The sequence below is a fragment of the Capra hircus genome, chromosome 8 (genome assembly GCF_001704415.2).
Source record: "Capra hircus breed San Clemente chromosome 8, ASM170441v1, whole genome shotgun sequence".
In the NCBI taxonomy this organism is placed as follows: domain Eukaryota; kingdom Metazoa; phylum Chordata; class Mammalia; order Artiodactyla; family Bovidae; genus Capra; species Capra hircus.
Genome location: NC_030815.1, coordinates 29,698,856 through 29,716,326, shown reverse-complemented (window position 1 = coordinate 29,716,326; position 17,471 = coordinate 29,698,856). Strand labels below are relative to the sequence as shown.

The 17,471-nt window shown below is 47.1% G+C and overlaps 1 long non-coding RNA gene across 2 annotated transcripts in view; it reads left to right on the top strand.

The window, feature by feature from the left end:
- Positions 12,540–17,471, top strand: part of LOC106502397 — a 28,535-nt gene continuing 23,603 nt past the window's right edge. The window contains exon 1 of one of the 2 annotated variants that reach the window (XR_001918427.1): positions 12,540–13,030. This is a non-coding gene — a long non-coding RNA (uncharacterized LOC106502397). The remainder of the gene's footprint in view (positions 13,031–17,471) is intronic. The other variant, XR_001918428.1, reaches the window with a different exon arrangement.

Below are 17,471 nucleotides of genomic sequence, written 5' to 3'. Positions count from 1 at the left end.
GCTTTTTACCTGCTTACTGACCATTTGGATAGTCTCTTTTGTGAAATGTCTGTTCAGATATTTCATCCATTTTTAGCTGGGCTCTCCTTTTTTCTTTTCTAATTGGGAGTTCTTTACACATTCTGGACATGAGACCTCTGTCAGTTCTGTCTGTTGCAAATTATCTTTCCACTTACAATTTTGCTCATTTAACATTATAATATCTTTGTGAGTTTTAAAAGATATATATTAAGGATTAATTTCCACATAATAAACTGAAACATATTTGAAGGGTACAATTTAATGAGTTTTAACATGGGTGTAAATTCCCGAAATTACACCACATACAAGATAGGAATAATTTTATTCACCTCCAAAAGGTTTTCTATGCCTCATGATAATTCCTCTCTCTTGCTTCCCATGTCTTGAAAGGATTGATCTGCTTCTGTCATTATAACTTGGTTTGTATGGTCTAGATTTTTATGCAAATAAAATCACTCAGCTTGTGCTCTTTCTCACCTGACTTCTTTCATTCAGTGTACTTTGACATGTACTCATATTGTTACGTGTATCAACAATTCATCTCTTTTTATTACTGAGTGGTGTTCTCTTGTGTGTTATACCACAACTTATCCATTACCTGTTGATGGGCAATTAGAATGCTTCCAGTTTGGGGGTATTACAAGCAGTGCTACAATGTACGTTTGTATACTAGTCTTTGTATGGACATAGACTTCTATTTCTCCCAGGTAAATACCTAGGAAAGAAATTTGAGGGCATGTGGTAGGTATCTCTTTAAAGGGTCAACTCTCTAAGGAACTGTCGAGCTGTCACCCATAGTGGCTGTACCATTTACAATTCCATCAGCAATGTGTGAGAGTTCCAGTTTCTCCTTGTCCTCACCAGTTTAGTATGATCAACTGTTTTCTCCTCAACCGTTCTAACAGGTATGTAGTGTGGTCCATTGTCATTTGAACATTTGTTTCTCTAATGGCAAATCGTGTTGAACATCTTTCCACGTGCACATTCAGTTCAGTTCAGTTCAGTTCAGTTCAGTTCAGTCGCTCAGTCGTGTCCGACTCTTTGCGACCCCATGAATCGCAGCACGCCAGGCCTCCCTGTCCATCACCAACTCCTGGAGTTCACTCAGTCTCATGTCCAACGAGTCCATGATGCCATCCAGCCATCTCATCCTCTGTCGTCCCCTTCTCCTCCTGCCCCCAATCCCTCCCAGCGTCAGAGTCTTTTCCAATGAGTTAGCTCTTCGCATGAGGTGGCCAAAGTACTGGAGCTTCAGCTTTAGCATCATTCCTTCCAAAGAAATCCCAGGGTTGATCTCCTTCAGAATGGACTGGTTGGATCTCCTTGCAGTGCAAGGGACTCTCAAGAGTCTTCTCCAACTGTTCAAAAGCTTCAATTCTTTGGCGCTCAGCCTTCTTCACAGTCCAACTCTCACATCCATACATGACCACTGGAAAAAACCATAGCCTTGACTAGACAGACCTTAGTTGGCAAAGTAATGTCTCTGCTTTTGAATATGCTGTCTATTCTTAAATCTTCTTTCGTAAAGTGTTTGTTTAAAATCTTCTGCCCATTTAAAAAACTGAGCTGTTTATTATTGCTGAGTGACTAAAGTTTCTTTCTGTATATTATGGACACAAGTCCTTTATCAGATATTTGATTCACAATATTTTCTCCCAGACTGTCGCTTTTCTTTTCAGTCCCTTAACTGTGTTCTTTGAAGAGTAGAATGTTAAAATTGTGAGGAGGTCAAAATGATGGATCCTGCTTTTGGTTTCATATCTTAGATATTTTGCTGAATCCAAAATCACAAAGATTTTTCTCTTTGTTTCTTTTGGAATTTGTGGTTTTATGCTTTACAAGGAGGTCCACTTTGAGGTAAATTTTGTATATTGTGTAAGGTATGGGTTGAAGTTCATTTTTTCCCGTATGGATACACAGTTGTGTCATACCATTTATTGAAAAGACTATTTTGGTCTCCACTGAATTGCCTTTATACTTTTGTTGAAAGTCAATTGTCCGTATATGTACGGGTCTATTTTCTAGACTTCCTATTCTATTTCGCTGGTCCATTTTTCTCTCTGGAGGCCAATAACACACTGTCTTAATCACTATAGCATTATAATAATACTTGAAATCAAGTAGTGTTAGTTCTCTAAATTTGTTCTCTGTAATATTATCTTTGGATGAACTCTTCTGTTGGTCTTTTGATGTGCTCTCCTAGTGTTTTATTTGTTAACAAGTTTTCTCTAAGAAACCTTGAATACACTCAGACAGACATTCTTCTTACTTAGAGCTGGGAATAACACACGTGCATTTTAATTCTTTCAGTCCTTTGGGCTTAAATGTCATCTTAATTCAAAGATCTTTGATAAAAATGCATGAACCCCAAAGCGTGTGCAGTTGTTGTAGTATTAAACCAAACCATCATCTGCTATGATGGCAACTGACAGCCAGATGAGAACCTGAACTTTTTTGGAAACAAACTGTATAGACTGACCTCTTGGGGGCAGGAAAGCCCAGGTGAAAGGTTAGTGGGAAGGTTGCCTCGGTTCATAGTAATTCCTACAAGTTATCAGTCATTGGATGAGCTTTTTGCATATAGCATCTTATTTTATCTAAGATCTTTGTAATTTCCCATCTAGGAATACACTCTGGAACAGGATCAGAAAGCCTTTTTTGTAAAGAACCAAATGTTTTAGGTGGGGTCAATTTCCCAGTCTTGGGTCAAGGTATTTGCATAGTACCGCACACTTAGAAGGGCTTCCCTGGTGGCTTAGATGGTAAAGAATCTGCCTGTAACTCAGGAGACCCCGGTTCAATCTCTGGGTCAGGAATATCCACTGGAGAAAGGGAGTGGCAACCCATTCCAGTATTCTTGCCTAGAGAATTCCATGAACAGGGGAGCCTGGTGGGCTACAGTCCATGGGGTTGCAAAGAGTCAGATATGACTGAATAACTAAATCTTCCTTCTTACATACTAAGAAAAGTTCTGTGCTTGGTTGCAAACTCTGCTGTCCCCATGTTGAAACTACTGAAAGCTTTCTTCCTTAGGTGAGCTTCTGAATTTTCATTTTAAATGAAATATTCTGCAGTCAATCCAAATTGTAGGCTTTGCAGGTCGTACAAGTCTCTGATGCACCTACTTGCCTCTGTCCACATTAGAGGAAAGTGGCCATAGATGACATGTAATAAGTGAGCCCAACTGTGCTTCAATTAAACTGTATTTATGAACACTGAATTGGAATGAAGTGTTTATTTTTATATATCATGAGACGTTTTTCTTCTCTTATTCCTCTCATTCATTTAAAAACATGAAAACTTTTCTTAGCTCACAGACCATAGAAAATAAGAAGTGGGTTCTCCTCGGCCTGCGGACAGTAGGTTTCTGGCCCCTCCTTGGGGAAAGTCCTGCACGTGTGCAGTAGGTGATGTGGACAAGAAGTTCACATTAGAACAGTTCGTGAATGCTGCAAACCAGAAACAAACCAGAAGTCCCCACAAAGACAGAATGGTTAAATACACCACTGTGTATTTATATACAACATATGATTGAAAGAAAAGAAGCAAGTCATAAAAGAGTACATGCAGTGTGATTTTATTTATATAAAGTTCAAAAATAGGCCCGCATAAACACTAAAACTAAAGTACAAAAACAAAAGCAAAGCAACGATCATAGGAAAAATAGGGCCATGATTCCCTCTCAGGAGGGGGAGATGACGGGGAGGCGGAGACTTCTGAGGTTCAGGCAACACTATCTTTCTTGACTTGGGTCATGCTTACATTGTTGTTTATATTTATTCTTCGAACTATACCTTCCATTCAGCTGCTCTGAAATGTACATCTCATCATTTTTAAAAGTTCAGTTCCTGGCGCTAACCCTAAATTGGCATTTGGACCCCCATTCCATAGTGAGGGAGGTGGGAGGCCCGGGGTAGGGAGCAGCCGCATGCCCAGGCCACATGTTTCCAACTTCCTGAAGCTCCTCTGATATCATTTTGAAGACCTTTGGCATCCATCTGGCCCTGGGCTTCCACATTTGCCAAGAAGAGTCTTGGCTTTTATAGCATTCAAATGTTTTTCTTTTCAGTTTGCTTTCGTCTCAGACACTAATGCTCTCTGCCAAATTCCCTCAAGGTCAAATCTACATTATTATGGGTTCCATTGTCTTGAAGCCTTTCTTGTTTGCAAATTCCATTTTTCCTAATTTCAAAATATAATTATAAATAATTCAATCAGATTGAATTGGGCAGTGGATGTGTGTGCTGGCTACTTTCCCTTTATCCCCCTGCTCTTCAGTGTTTATTCTCTTCTTAATATTTCTACCTTCTGGCTTTCTATGTGTGCCTGTATGTTGTCACTAACTGGACAGGGCGAAATTTAAAAAAAGAAAACATGTATTCAAGGTTGGAAAGGACATGAATTTAGGAGTAAACCAACTGGAGTGTGAACCTCACTCAACCTAGCAGCTGTGTGTTCAAAGCCAGTGACTCAGCCTCTCTGAGTCTTTTCTTTCATTAACAGAAGTGACTACGAGAGAAAATCATTGTGAGAATGAGATGTGTGACGGTTAAACAGAAAGTCTGTGAAATGTACCCAGCTCTACCCCTTCTGCAGGACTTGTGGACGTGGGCAATACATTTCGGGTTTCTTTCTCTCTCCCTCCTTTCTATTCTCCTCCCTCCCCTCCATCATTTCCTTTTGCATGATTTTTCTGCCTACCTCATTAACCTCATTAATCCAGCAATTCTCGAATGAAAGAAAAAGATGGTAGAAATGTTAGGGTCAGGAAAAATTAAAGGTGGGAGATTTTTCTCTGAAGCCTGGGGAAAGAGCACAGGACACACTTTGATGATCCATTTCTGTCCTTTTCCCTTTCACCTCCTAGGTCTATTCACACCTAGAAGTCCATGAGCCATAGCAAGACTGCAGCCAGAATCTTTAGAGAGCTTAAGATAGTGCAGCATGATTTGAGGGATTAAAAACCGTGTTAACAAATCACTTAGAACCTTACCTGGCATACTCTCAGCACTCAATAAATGTTGAATATTATTCTTGTTATTATTTTCCTGATGATTATTATTGCTGTTCAAGACAAGCACCCCAGTACAGGCAACCAAAGTCATAAGGCCATTAGCTGCCTTGTTTGCCAAATGCCTACCCCAGTTACAAATATAGCAATAGTTGTTTTTTTCAGCATTTCCCAGCCTCCTGTGTCATTTCCCCTACTAAAGGTTTCATTCTGCCTTTTCCAGAACAAACATCATTATAATCACTTCTTGTTCACATCTCTGATATCCCCATGGCTCTTGTTGCTCTCACTGGTAGTAGCAACACCTCTGAATTTACCACCATCTGCAAATATCATTAGCTATTGTTTATTCCCTCTCCCACACTATTAATGAAGATGTTAATTAAGACCAGAACTAACACTGACCCCAGTAGCAATCCACAAGACATTTATCCAACTGGATAAACTTCTGTTAGTCATTATCCACTGCTCCTAGACGTTACCACCACTCCATTCCCTTCATCTGCTAATTTGTAAGAGTGCAGGGGAGAGAATTAAGGGAGCCCAGTATTACTTAAAAATTAACACTCTGATACTTAGGGTTTGTAAAGAGATTTGGTGGAACATCAGAAGGGCAGTTGTCAGCATTATGTATGAGTGAAAGGAGCCAGCTTCCAAAAGAATTTGGTAACTGCCTGGCTCAGCTTATGGGTGTCAGAGAATTTAGCAACACGCTGTAAGGCTGGAGGACACCAGCACAAATATTAGACTGCGTTTCAGCTGCTTTCTTTTACAGATGATCAGACTGAGACCCAAAGAGGCAAAGAGACTTGTCTAAGGTCACTTCCCTAGCTCATGCTAGAACCTGAATTGGAACTGGGAGTTCTAACTTCCTGTCTCATGATCTTTGCAGCAGCCAAGTTGATCATGCTTCCCAGAGGTTCTGTTCAGACACCTATGTTGTTAGCATTTGCCCACTAAATCCTAGATGCACAGAGCAGTGTCCATCAACTTCATCTCTTTGTCCGAGCAAACCGTCTCCTTTAGTAGGAGTTCTCTGCACACTTATTAAAGGAATGAGTATTATTCACCATGATGCACTGTGCTCTCAACCTATAAATTAGTAGTTCTCAACCTTGGCTAAACATTACAATCACCCAAGGGAGCTTTTAAAAAATGCCGATGCCCACACCACACCCCTTGAGATTTGAATTTAATTGGATTGAGGAGAGACCAGGCACTGGTAATTTTTTAAATCTCCCTAGGTGATTCTAATGCAGCCAGGGTTGCAAGCCACCTCCCAGGATAAACTATTTTTCCAAAGACTCCAAAATGGAGAAGTTTCTTGTTCTATAGAATGGGATCAGAACAGAACCATGGTAACTTAGCAATCAGGAGCAAACCTTTCTTTTAAACAGGAAACTGACCTGCTCTTCAAACCTTTTCCATGTGAAGAATGCAAATTACATTGCCAACTCAGAATAATGTAGTTTGGAATCTACTAATTTGATGCTGGTATTTACATGGGGCAATTTTTCTAAACTTAGCTTTAACCATGGGCATTAGTACCAACTTAAAGCTCTCAGGTAGTCCCAAAGGGACTGACTCCTTTACTACAAAAGCTGGCCCACTAGAAGCAAAGTCAAGCAAAGAACAGAGGACTTACCAGTGTTTAGGAGTTTATTTAGACATCAATACTCATTGTACCCTCTGCAGTAACAAATGCCTTGCTGCCATTGGTATGGCAATGAGGCCTTAGTAGAAGAAGAATGTAGGTCAAAAACAAAATAATGAGACCTAATCTCAGGCTTCTTCCTGGACAGGAGCCCAAGAAGAGTAGAAGACAAGGCTTTGGAAGGTCTCAGAGGCTGCTAGCCTCCTAGCGTCACACTTCATGGTCTTTTCCATTTTCAGGGGGCATCCCTAAATGACCAAGTGCCCAACAACACTCTTACCTGTCAAAGAGGGAAATTCAGAGTGCCCATGTATGGTGGCACAGGTTGTCCACTGCCCAGGGGAACCTGGTGTATGGGGGTGGAAATCTGAAGTCAGAAAAGGTGTTTTCAGGAAGGACAGAGGGTTCTATTTGCAGTTCACAGAAAGGCCCCACCTGAAAACAGGGGTGCCTGAAGAGGGAGAGAGACAAAGACACAACCATATCCTGGATATAGGTAGCAGAGGCCTGGTGATGAAGGCAGAGAAGAAGAGATGAGAAATGATGGAAAGTGTTGGGGAGAGGTTACGAGGAGCTCTCCACCCTCACAGAATACGCTCCAATATCAGTGCCCTCCATGGCTGGGAAGGTGGAGATAAAACAGGAAAATGTATAGGAAGCCAGAGAAACATGGAAATGGAGTATCTGTAGAAAAGACAATAAGATACACAGAGAAAGGAAGTCCAAGGTGGGAAAGTTTTTCACATATTCACTCTCTCACTAGTTGAAGTTAGGGCCCCTGCCACACATGGCTCAGGGGTTGCCTGCTGTTGTCACAAGCTGGTTCAGCTTTGGGGAAAGAGAAAGGAAGAGAAGGCGTCCTGGCAACAGTCCCTGATGGAGGGTCAGGACAGGCGCCTTAACCAGTGAATGCTTCCAGATGCACTGAAGTGTCCTCCCAAAACACTGCCCAAGAAACAGCTTAACCAGAGAGTGACTCCTCTAGAGGGGGAAAAAAAATCAGTCATGTTGACAAGGTCAAAATACCAAGAAAACAGCCTTCCCAAGTGAGCAATTCTAGGTCAGGATCACAGTTCATTAGAACATACTCTTTTCTGCTTCTCCCTTCTTAGACCTCTTGGTTAGGGTGTGATTTTTAATATATGCACCCACACAGAGGCTCTCAGGGTACACAGTATCTAATAAAACACGTAAAAGATTGGATTTGGGGAAAGGATTCTCTCCCTGCTAACTGTTGAAAGACTCTAAGGGAGGTGCTGCAGTAGTAGCCAAATACTGCCATCCAAGGACAAATTAGTCCAGGTGGTATTTGGGCATGGAAGGAGTAAGTTATGGTGTGGTCTGCCCTGTTCCAATATTGGGACTCAGCAAGATCTCAAATTTCCCTCAGGGTCTGGAAACTGAGGCAATTTGGACGGTTTCCCCTTTGATTGCACCGTAGAAGGCTCAGGGAGAAAGCCAGTGGAGTGAGAAAGAAGGAAGCAAGGAAGGGAGGAAAGGGAGGAGGGAGGGAGGAAGGAACACAGTTAGGGAGGACTCACTTATTGAGCACAGACTGCTTGCCAGACATTGCTTTTGGCTTTTTGATTCATGCAATTCCGCAGACACTATAGAACACCACTGTGAGGTTGGTATAGTTGCCCAGCTGATGAGTGGCCAGGTTATATTCAAGTCAGGTTTAATTTCCAGTTTCCTCTCTTTTCCATGGACTAAATCTACATACATATACACCTGTGTATATGCTTGTGCATATGTGTTTTATCACATCAGTGTTTCATAATACTGCCCTTGTCACCAAGCAACCAAACAATGCAGATAACTTTCCTGTTACATTTCTGTTTTTTATCATGTCCTCAAGCTAATCGGTTTTCCTCTCTTCAGAGTGGCCTCCAATGTTGTCGGCACCAGACTTTGCCTGTATATTATTGAGGAAAGGAGGAGAAGAGGAAGGGTTGACGCCAAGGGAGATCATTCGTCCTGGTTCTGTTGCCTGCTGGGCAGGATTTGTTTTCTTTTTTTGTGGGAGGGGCGAGTGCCACAGTTGTGCTACCCTGCACCACCAACTGGGAATTCTCAGATCTCCTTTAGATACACAGCGCAGCCCTCTTCAATCCACCACCTTCTGATAGTTGGAATCTTCCCTTTGCCTTGGACAAGCTTGGAGAAGCCTTGGAGAAGCTTCTTTTCAAGCAGTCATCCCATACTTCTCTTAAAGAGGCACCTCCGAAACAGGCATCAAAGACCTTGCCCCTTTTGCCAACAACCTCTGTGTTGTTTTCCTGAGAGGAAGGGGAGAGGGGCTGGGTTGGGGGCTGCATAGTCATGAGGCTGTATCTCCCTCCCCAGCTGAGGAGAGCTGACCAGGTTCTCCCCCACTCCCATCCCATGTCTCCCTGGAGCTCACACAGATGCTTCAGGAGGAGATACTATCACAAAAGGGTTTATTAGGGAGAGAAATGTGTGAAAAGGATGGAGCTGTTGGCAGGGACGCCTGCTCCATGGTTCAGCCTCTGCTGTCTGCAGGCTCCATTGATTGATCCTTCCCTTTTTTTCTCCACTCCCTACCTTCCAACGGTTTATATTCACTTTACAAAGAAAAGCCATCGCCAGGCAAAGATGTTTATAGCATTGTATTAAAGTTTGGTGGAGAGGAGGGGAAAGGAAGGAAAAGGCTGGATTGGGGGGTGTGGGGGGGAAGACCGTGAGAGAAAGCAAAGGCAGGCATGCATGAGAGGCCGGAGGAGCAGCTGAGAAGAGCAAAAAGGACTGCCGGGGACAGGCAGACAAAGTGTGCCTGGGGCCTTATAGAAAAAGCGCAAAGACCTGAACAGGAGAAGCAGTTAAACACCCAAGTGCAAATGGACTTTGGGATTCTCCTGGCAGAAAGGGCTGCCAACAAAATACAAAACAAGCCACCTTGACGACCCAGAGAAACAAGTTCTGAGAAGGCCGTTAGGAGATGCCCAGAAAAGGGCCAGCAAGTAAATATATAAAGGGCAGAGTATGCTAATATGCTGTGAGCCTTTAAACTGGGGGCGGGAGTGTGAAAGAGGGGGACAGGGAGAGAGAATATGAAGGTCTGAGACAGAGCAACATCAAGTGAAAACAAAAGCAGCACAGACAGACCGGGACAAAACACACACACACACACAGCCAGACCCCAAGAGAAGGACACACAGAGAGAGTCACACACAGAGAAAGACAGGAAAGGGCTGAGGAAGGGGGGTGACGAGTGGGAGTGGGGTGAGAGAGAGAAAGTCTCCAGCCAAATGCAGGAGACTTGGCAGTGGGACAGCAGCGGGCGGGCCAGGCAGTAACTGCACTTGCTGTGTCTCGTCTATTGTTGTCTCCGAGGGGGGGATAGGGGGAGTTGTTTGTTTGTTTTGTTGTTTGGCCTCTTTGTCTCTTTTGTTCCAAGTACTGAGTTTGCTTCTTTCCCAGACACTGGGCTGATGGAAGAGCTTTATGGATTTTTCTTAAAGAGACAGGATTAGCTAGTGTCCTAGTATTAGCAATTTCTCACTCCTAACCAGTTCCTGCCTAAGTGACTGTTTTATTAATTTTTTTAAAGGATTATATTAAGAATGGAGAGTTGGTGTGTATGCTGCCTTTTGTGGTAGTAAGAATGAACGGGTCCATTTCACCCTCCCCACTAAAGCTCTTCCTATGGGGCTGCCAATACTGCAGGAGGGGAGAAAGAAAAGACAAAAAGGAGAAGAAAATCCTACAAACAACAGTAATAGGGACCATACAGAAATAATTCCAAACACATTGGTAAATGTTCTACTTAAAAAAACAACAGCAACTAAGCCTCAAGATTTGAAATATAAACCTGAAGTTGTAAATAATCAGGAGAGGGGCTTTGAAGAAGGATGGCTCTTCATCCCTCCAGTGACACTGCCAAGGCACTGCCCCATCTCTTGGTGTTACACCCGGCTTTTCCCAGGCTCCATCCCAGGAGATAAACGGCACAGCCATCAGGCTCTGGGTCACTCCCTACCCCCTCCTCGGCCTTCCTGAAAGGAAGTGACCATCCACATGATGGGGCAGCTAGGTGTCACAACGCTGAGCAGAGAGTTGCTTTCTATTCACTTGAGGAGAGACAGGGGAAAGGGGTGTCCCTCCAGCCTTTCACTTCTTTGTTTCCAGAGAGACTTCTAGTTTCCTGTTCCAGTAATGGAACTAGGTTTTGGTCTGCAGCAGACAGCTTCTGAAGGAAATGAAATTTTAAAACACTCCCAAATTCATCTAAGTTGGGTTTTCAATACCTCTGTAGTCCTCAGCCAGCCCTTTTCTTAATCTTACTTTCCTTCTCTCCTCTCCTGCCTTAAAATCTCCCAGTGAAATCTCGGGTGCCAGAGATGAAAAATAAATAAATACAGCCCTAGGACTATGGAAGGGTAGGTGGGGGTGGGGATGGCAAAGGGAAGTGGGGGTTTCTTTGTGCACTGATCCTTTATACTCAAAGTAAACCGCAGTGGAGTATCCTGCCCCCAAGCCAAGTGTGGCTGGGCACCGCTGGCTCTGGGGGTTAGGGTGCCTCTCCTCCTCCCTGCCCTTGAGAAGTTTGGGGCTTAAAAGACTGACAGCTTTGTCAACTGCTCAGACTCGGGGGTGGCAGGATAAGGAGTTAAGAATCAGGGCAGCTTACACCCACAACTTTATCCACTGCCTTCCTCCTCTACCTTAATTTTTCTTCTCTCGCCTCCCTCTTCATCCCCACTCACCACGTCTTTTAAAAAGCCGCCACAGGCATCTCACCCGCCGATGAAGCGGTTTTACTGTTACTGCTGGGTTGCCATTTGAACGGGCCGGGAAACCTCCCTCCTTCCCAGGCCACACTCCGCTGGGTTTTCTCCCACATAAGCTTGGTGGCAACGTGGGCAGGAGGCGGCAGAGACCAGCCCGGGGGTGGGTGCGGGGAGCAGGGGGTTGCGGGGGGGCGAAGGGGAGAGGAGGTGGGACATCGGTCCCAGGCAGCCGCCGAGTCCTAGCGGGGCCTGTGTGAGGAGCGCCCGGAAGGAGCCCCAAACGAGTGGGGCATGCAGGGCAGGTGTTCCCCAGCGCAGGGAGGTCAAAGGGAGGAGGTGAGGAGGGGCCAGGTCTCAGCTGCTCCCTCCGGTAGCCATTTGTGGGCACCTTTGTTTTGGGTAGATTTTCATGTCCGTGGTCACACGAGGTAACAGGCAGCCTAACCTTGAGTGCCTGGCAAACTCGAGTCTGATGCTGGGGACGCTAAGGCGGCCGGGCTGAACCCATTAGCCCCTAGGGATGCGCGCGGGGCAGGCGTCGTCTGCAAACGGCACCAGGAACCCAGCACGTGGAAGGATCGAGGCAAAGTGTTGGCCCCAACCCTCGGGTTGGGTGGGGGGGAGGGGGGTTAGTCCGATCCCCAGCCCAATCCACTGGGATTCAGAAATGATCCCAGGACCAAGAGTCTGCCCCGCGCGGTGCGCAGAGGATTACGTTTCTCTGCCCCGCACCCGAACGGGCGGCGCACCCGGGGATCCAGTTTCCTTCGGAATGTTCCCGTTGACTTGGTTTGAAAGTTGAAGCCCCAGGGTAGTAAGGCTGGCTGCAAAAATCTCCAACCACATTAATCCTAGACAAAATAAAAACACAATAGGCCGCAAACCAACCAACTTGGGGCATTTGTGCGGGGGTCTCCTGGTGGGGCGCGCGTCGCTGCGGAACCTGGAGGGAGGCAACCTTTCTACCTCGAATTTTCCTTGTGTAGGAAGACCTCAGGAAGGTGTTAGAATAGGGTCTCCCCTCTACTGCCTACTCTGTCTCCTAAACTGGTATAAAAACATCCCTGGAACCAACTGCAGCCGTAGCTCTGGCGGGGGTAGGGGGCGGGGTGGGGTGCGGTGGCGGCCCAGGAGGCTTGCCTTGAGGCTGAACTCCGCCACGAATTTGCCCCCTCGCCAGGATGGAGGGTCTCTCAGGGAGACGAAACCCAGCTGGAGAAATCACGGCCTGGGAGCCCTTGGCCCCACTCGCAAGACAACCCGCCCGGCGCGAAGGATGCGTCCCCCGAACCCCGCGCAGGGAAACTGGAAGGCAGGCAGCCTCTTGAGCTCCAACAGAGTGTAATCTCAAAGAAGAAAAAAAATCTTTAAAATGAAAAGGGGGGATAAAAAACTAAATTTGAACAAAACTAAATTACAAGCCCACAGGTCCCTGCGCCGCAAACGAGGTGGGGGAGGAGGGGGCGGAACGGCCGAGGCTCTGAGAGTGGGGGATGCGGCGAGAAATCCGTCCCCTGCAGAGTCGGTGCCTTCGGGGGCTCCACAGCCGCACGCTCCGACTTGCAAGGTTTGGACTCACACGGGAGGCCGAAGGTGGGAGGGAGAGGCGAGAAAGAGAGGTGGAGGGAGGGTGTGTGCGGGGGGGGGGGGGGGTTCTTTTTCTCCTCTCGCCCGCTGCAGCCGAGGCGAACTGGAGGTGGTGAAGCTGTAGAAAACTTTGGAAAGTTTGGGTAGCGTGGTTAGCGGTGGAGGCGCAGCGCAAGCAAGCCGTACTGGGGAAGGCATGGGGGAGCCGGCTGGGTGTTATTGGGACGCCAGGTCCTCAGGCGGTTAAAGATCCAAGTCTCCCGGGTCAGGTTCGCTTATGGCCCCAGAGGCTTCTAGGGGCCAGTACCCCGGGAAAGTTTGAGAACATTTCTCTAGGAGACTGACCAGGCAGAGCCGGAGTTCCGCGATTTGCGTCGTGCGGAAAGCATTACCCCATGACAGCGCAGAGCTCGTCTGCCAAAGCGGGATTAGATCCGCTGGCTCTAGGGCCGGGTCCCCCACCTTCCCTCACCCGGTGAGGGCCTTGCGCGCGCCTAGGATCTTTGGGGTGATACGCGCGGTTTCGAGTCGCGCGCCGGGTCTCCATGTACCACGTGCGTCCACGGACTCCGGCGGGCACCTTTGGGAGAGTGCCCCCGAAGGGAGGGGGCCACGCAGTCAGGATCGTGCTGCTGGGACGACATTCCAGCTGGTGCACATCCTTGCTGGAGGCAGGACACAGTGGCCCAACCCAACTTCTCCCCGCGCCCTGGGAAGGAAGTGTGGTGCGCTCGCTCGTTGGAGCGCGAGGCTGCCGCCGCCCATTCCACATACTGCCTGGCATCCTGCTTTTCCTCACTGCACACCAGGGAAAGGCATAATTCAATTATATCATCCAAGTGCAACACAGCCTTTTCCTCTTTTGCCCTGGAGCCTACGACGTTTCGAAGGCGAATCTCCCAATTCTGAAATAAATACCTATCGCTCCAAAGCCGAGCTGGGTTCTCTAGTAACTACTGAGGGGGGGAAAGAATTCAAATCGGATATGAGTTTACAGCCTGAAGCGGCTTATTTAGGCTCATTGAGTGCCATTCCAAATGGCACAGCTCGCGCTATTTCGAGAGAAGTTGGAGATTGGAGAGAAAATGGGGTTATTTAAAGTGACTCCCAGAAAGCAACTTTTCTTCTCCTTGCTCCGGTGACCGCGTCCGTGCTCTAGTTTAATGCAGCCCGTGCGACCCAACCTTTGATATTTAAGCCTTGCCAGCTCCGGGTGAAACTACCTGTTGGGAGATTCTGCAGCCTAGACATTCGGCCCTCACTTCCCCGGAGCAATCCTGGCAGCGATGGGATGGCTCTGGGGTTGGCACGAGAAGGGAGAGGAGCGGAGAGCCGGGAGCAGCGGACAAAGTCAGCTGCGCCTGGCAGTGCCCAGTGAGCTGCGCCCGCTCCTGCTCGCTCTTGGAAAACTGTTAATAGTACGCTGAGCGGGGCCCCTGGCTTCAACGATGGGCCCAAACTCAGCTCGATTCTCTAAATTAGGAAACCACGAAGCAGTGCCGTTTGTACTGGCACCTCGGTGCAAGTCTAACTTTAAAAAACAAAAAGCCTCCAGGCGGCTTCCTCGGCGCCCACCCCCACCCGGCACTCGCATACCCCGCACTTTCTCCGGCACCAAAATTCTCTTTACTACTTCTGGAAATTCGGAAAACTCCTCAGACGCTTGGACGCGCTGCAACCCAGAGGCTGCTTAAAGCTCTTGCAGGAGTTGCTTGAGGGAAATCACTCTGTTCTTACGAGCAAACAGAATCTCTGTATTTTAAAACAAACTGGATGAGGGAGTGGAGCTAGGAAGGACAATTTGAGCAGTCTTTGCAGCCTGTTGGAGGAAATTTCGGAAGTTGCCGACAGGGGCTTGTCTCTCACATGAACCTGTGGCAAGGACAGTTCGGGCTGGGCCCTGGGTCTAGAAGTCTCGCTTGGGAAGCACACAGCCAGGGTCTAGCTCACGCGGTTTAATAGCATTCTTTCCGGCAAACTCTCCGGCAGATCCCGCCCTGACATTAAAGTGGGGTGGACGTTTAAACGCAGGCTGGGCTATACCGGAAAAATTTCCCCCAGACGCGGAAGGCATGCCGGGTTGTATCTCCGATGCGGGTTTCTGCTTTTTGATAACGAACCCCACTCTGTTTCGGGAGCAGTGGAATTGGGAGAGGCCTTACGGAGGGGCCGATTTGGCGGTTGGAGGGGGCCGAAAGTCTGTGAAGCTAGGGGTACAGTGGAGCTTTATTTCTCGGCGCACGCGCTTCCATCCCATGGTTACAAAGCACCCGGCTGAAAACGAAATGGGGAGAAATATTAGGCAACTGCAGGGAAGAAGGGGGGTAATCCTCGTCTTGTTTAGGATGCTCGTTTTGACAACAGAGACTGAAGGGCTGTGTAGAAGAAAGAGAATTTATTCGTGAGAATTAATTGCACGGGGATGAGTATTGAGACTTCGAACCTAAAAGACAGCTCAGAACCTTTCCCGCGCCACAGTCTCTTTTTATGATCCTGGCAATATTAGACTGTTTGGCCCTTAAGTCAAACACCTAGTCCCAGACCTTAGTGGCATTTCCCATACCCATGTGCCTCCTTCCTGTGGACTCATCTCAGCATCCTTGCCCAGGACCTAAGGGAGTCTGGAACAACTCTTGCAAAGCTTGCTCTTCGCAGGGCGCACACACATGGGTGGGCTTTCCCCACGCGGCTGTCTCCTCTGCCCCAGAGACCCCTCAGGGGCCTGGGAAACCCGAAGTATTTTCCAGCGCTCAAACTCGGCACTCCTGTTCTATTTCAGTTCAGTCCCAGGGGCACGGACCCAAGGATAATAAACAATGCTGCTTATTAGAGATACAAACGGGCACAGAAAAGAACCACACAGAAAAGCAAGCGCAGAAAGCATTTTAACAAGTGGCCAGACATTCAGAACTGCCATTGAAATTGACTTGTAATGTACAACGGAAGGTATTTCTCTGAAAGACACTGAAGTTCGAGGAATATGTTTGTCAAAGCGTGATGATTGATGGAGCAGTTTGTATTTACTTAGTTTTTCTCTGGAAATCAGGCAGAGCTGCTGCTACCTGCGGATGCCTCTCTACAGGAGACTCCTTCCTCCACCCTCTCCCCCCACCCCTTCCCGTCTCTTAGATCGCTAGCCTCATAAAAAAAGGGAGGGGTCTTTCAGGTGTCCCCATACTTTGGTACCGTTATTTCAGATCCCACAAGAACAGAAAGCACTGCCTTCTCTTTAGGCAGTGACAACACGGGCTTCGGGAGGAGATGTCATTGTAACAGGCATGGTCAGATAATTCAGAGATACGAAAAAAAATCCACTTTTCTCCTTTTTTAAAAAATAGAAATGTAGATATTTTTTGAGTCTGACCTCCAGAGTGGGGACGGGGCGGGGTTGGGGGGGGCGGTGGAGGCTGAAGATTCCTCCTGGGGAGAGGGTGAAACCAATTTCTACCCTGTAGTGGCCTTGGGAAAGGGCCTCCCATATGCTCTGAACACCCCCCTTACAATGTCAGAAAAATATTCCTGCCTCCAATATTGGCAAGAGGCTGCTGTGACAGGCGGTGCTGCTTTAAATAGGAAGAAGACCACAGGGTGAAAGGAGTCTCAACCTTCCTACCCATCAGACTACCTGCCATCCTCTCCCCAAAGGCCCAGCACTGGCAAAGGAGACTATAAGGAAAAATTTGATTTTGAGCAGGGTGGGAAGTGAATCCACGCATGTTCCAGAAACAAGCCTCCATTGGATTATCAGGAGCTGGGTTGCCCCAGAAAAGGTCTCCCCAATCAAGCTGCTGAAGTGTTATTGTCTGAGCATCTCTGCCTTCTATGAGCCAGTCTCCCACTTTTGTTGTGCTGGTGATAGTGGTGGTGGTTCAGGTAATGTTGGAAGAAACCTCAGAGGTGTTTTTGTCCAATTCTCCTGGGCAGCTCTCCTTATGGTTGTGTTAAGGGGAGGGTCTAGTCTCTCCAAGGCCAGCCCTGCGCCCACATAAAACTCTCAGCCTAGGAGACTGGACTGGGGCTGACCCTGGCTGGGCCTTGAATTTCATCCCCTCTGCCAACCAATGACAACTCTTTCGTCAGGAAATCATCATGGTGCCAACTGCACCCAGAGAAGAGCCTAAACTATCTTTTCCCACCTTCCCCACCCTCTTAAGTTGATGGCCTTCCCAGTGTTGATGTATTTTTGTTTCCTAATGTAATTCCTGTATTATTTTAAAACTTGTTCAGCTGTGTCTGGCCCTTTCCGCCTACCCTAGTTGACAACTTTTAGGAAGGGTCTCTGATGAACTCAAGATTAAGAGACCTCCTTTGCAAAGCGTGTAGCTGAGTTTTAAAAGGTGCCTTGGTCACTTTGGAGGGAGAGTTGAGCCCTGCTCTGTCCTCCCCATAGTTTTTCAAATCAACTGGCCTGCACCTCATAATTTTACAGATGAGGAAACAAAGGCTC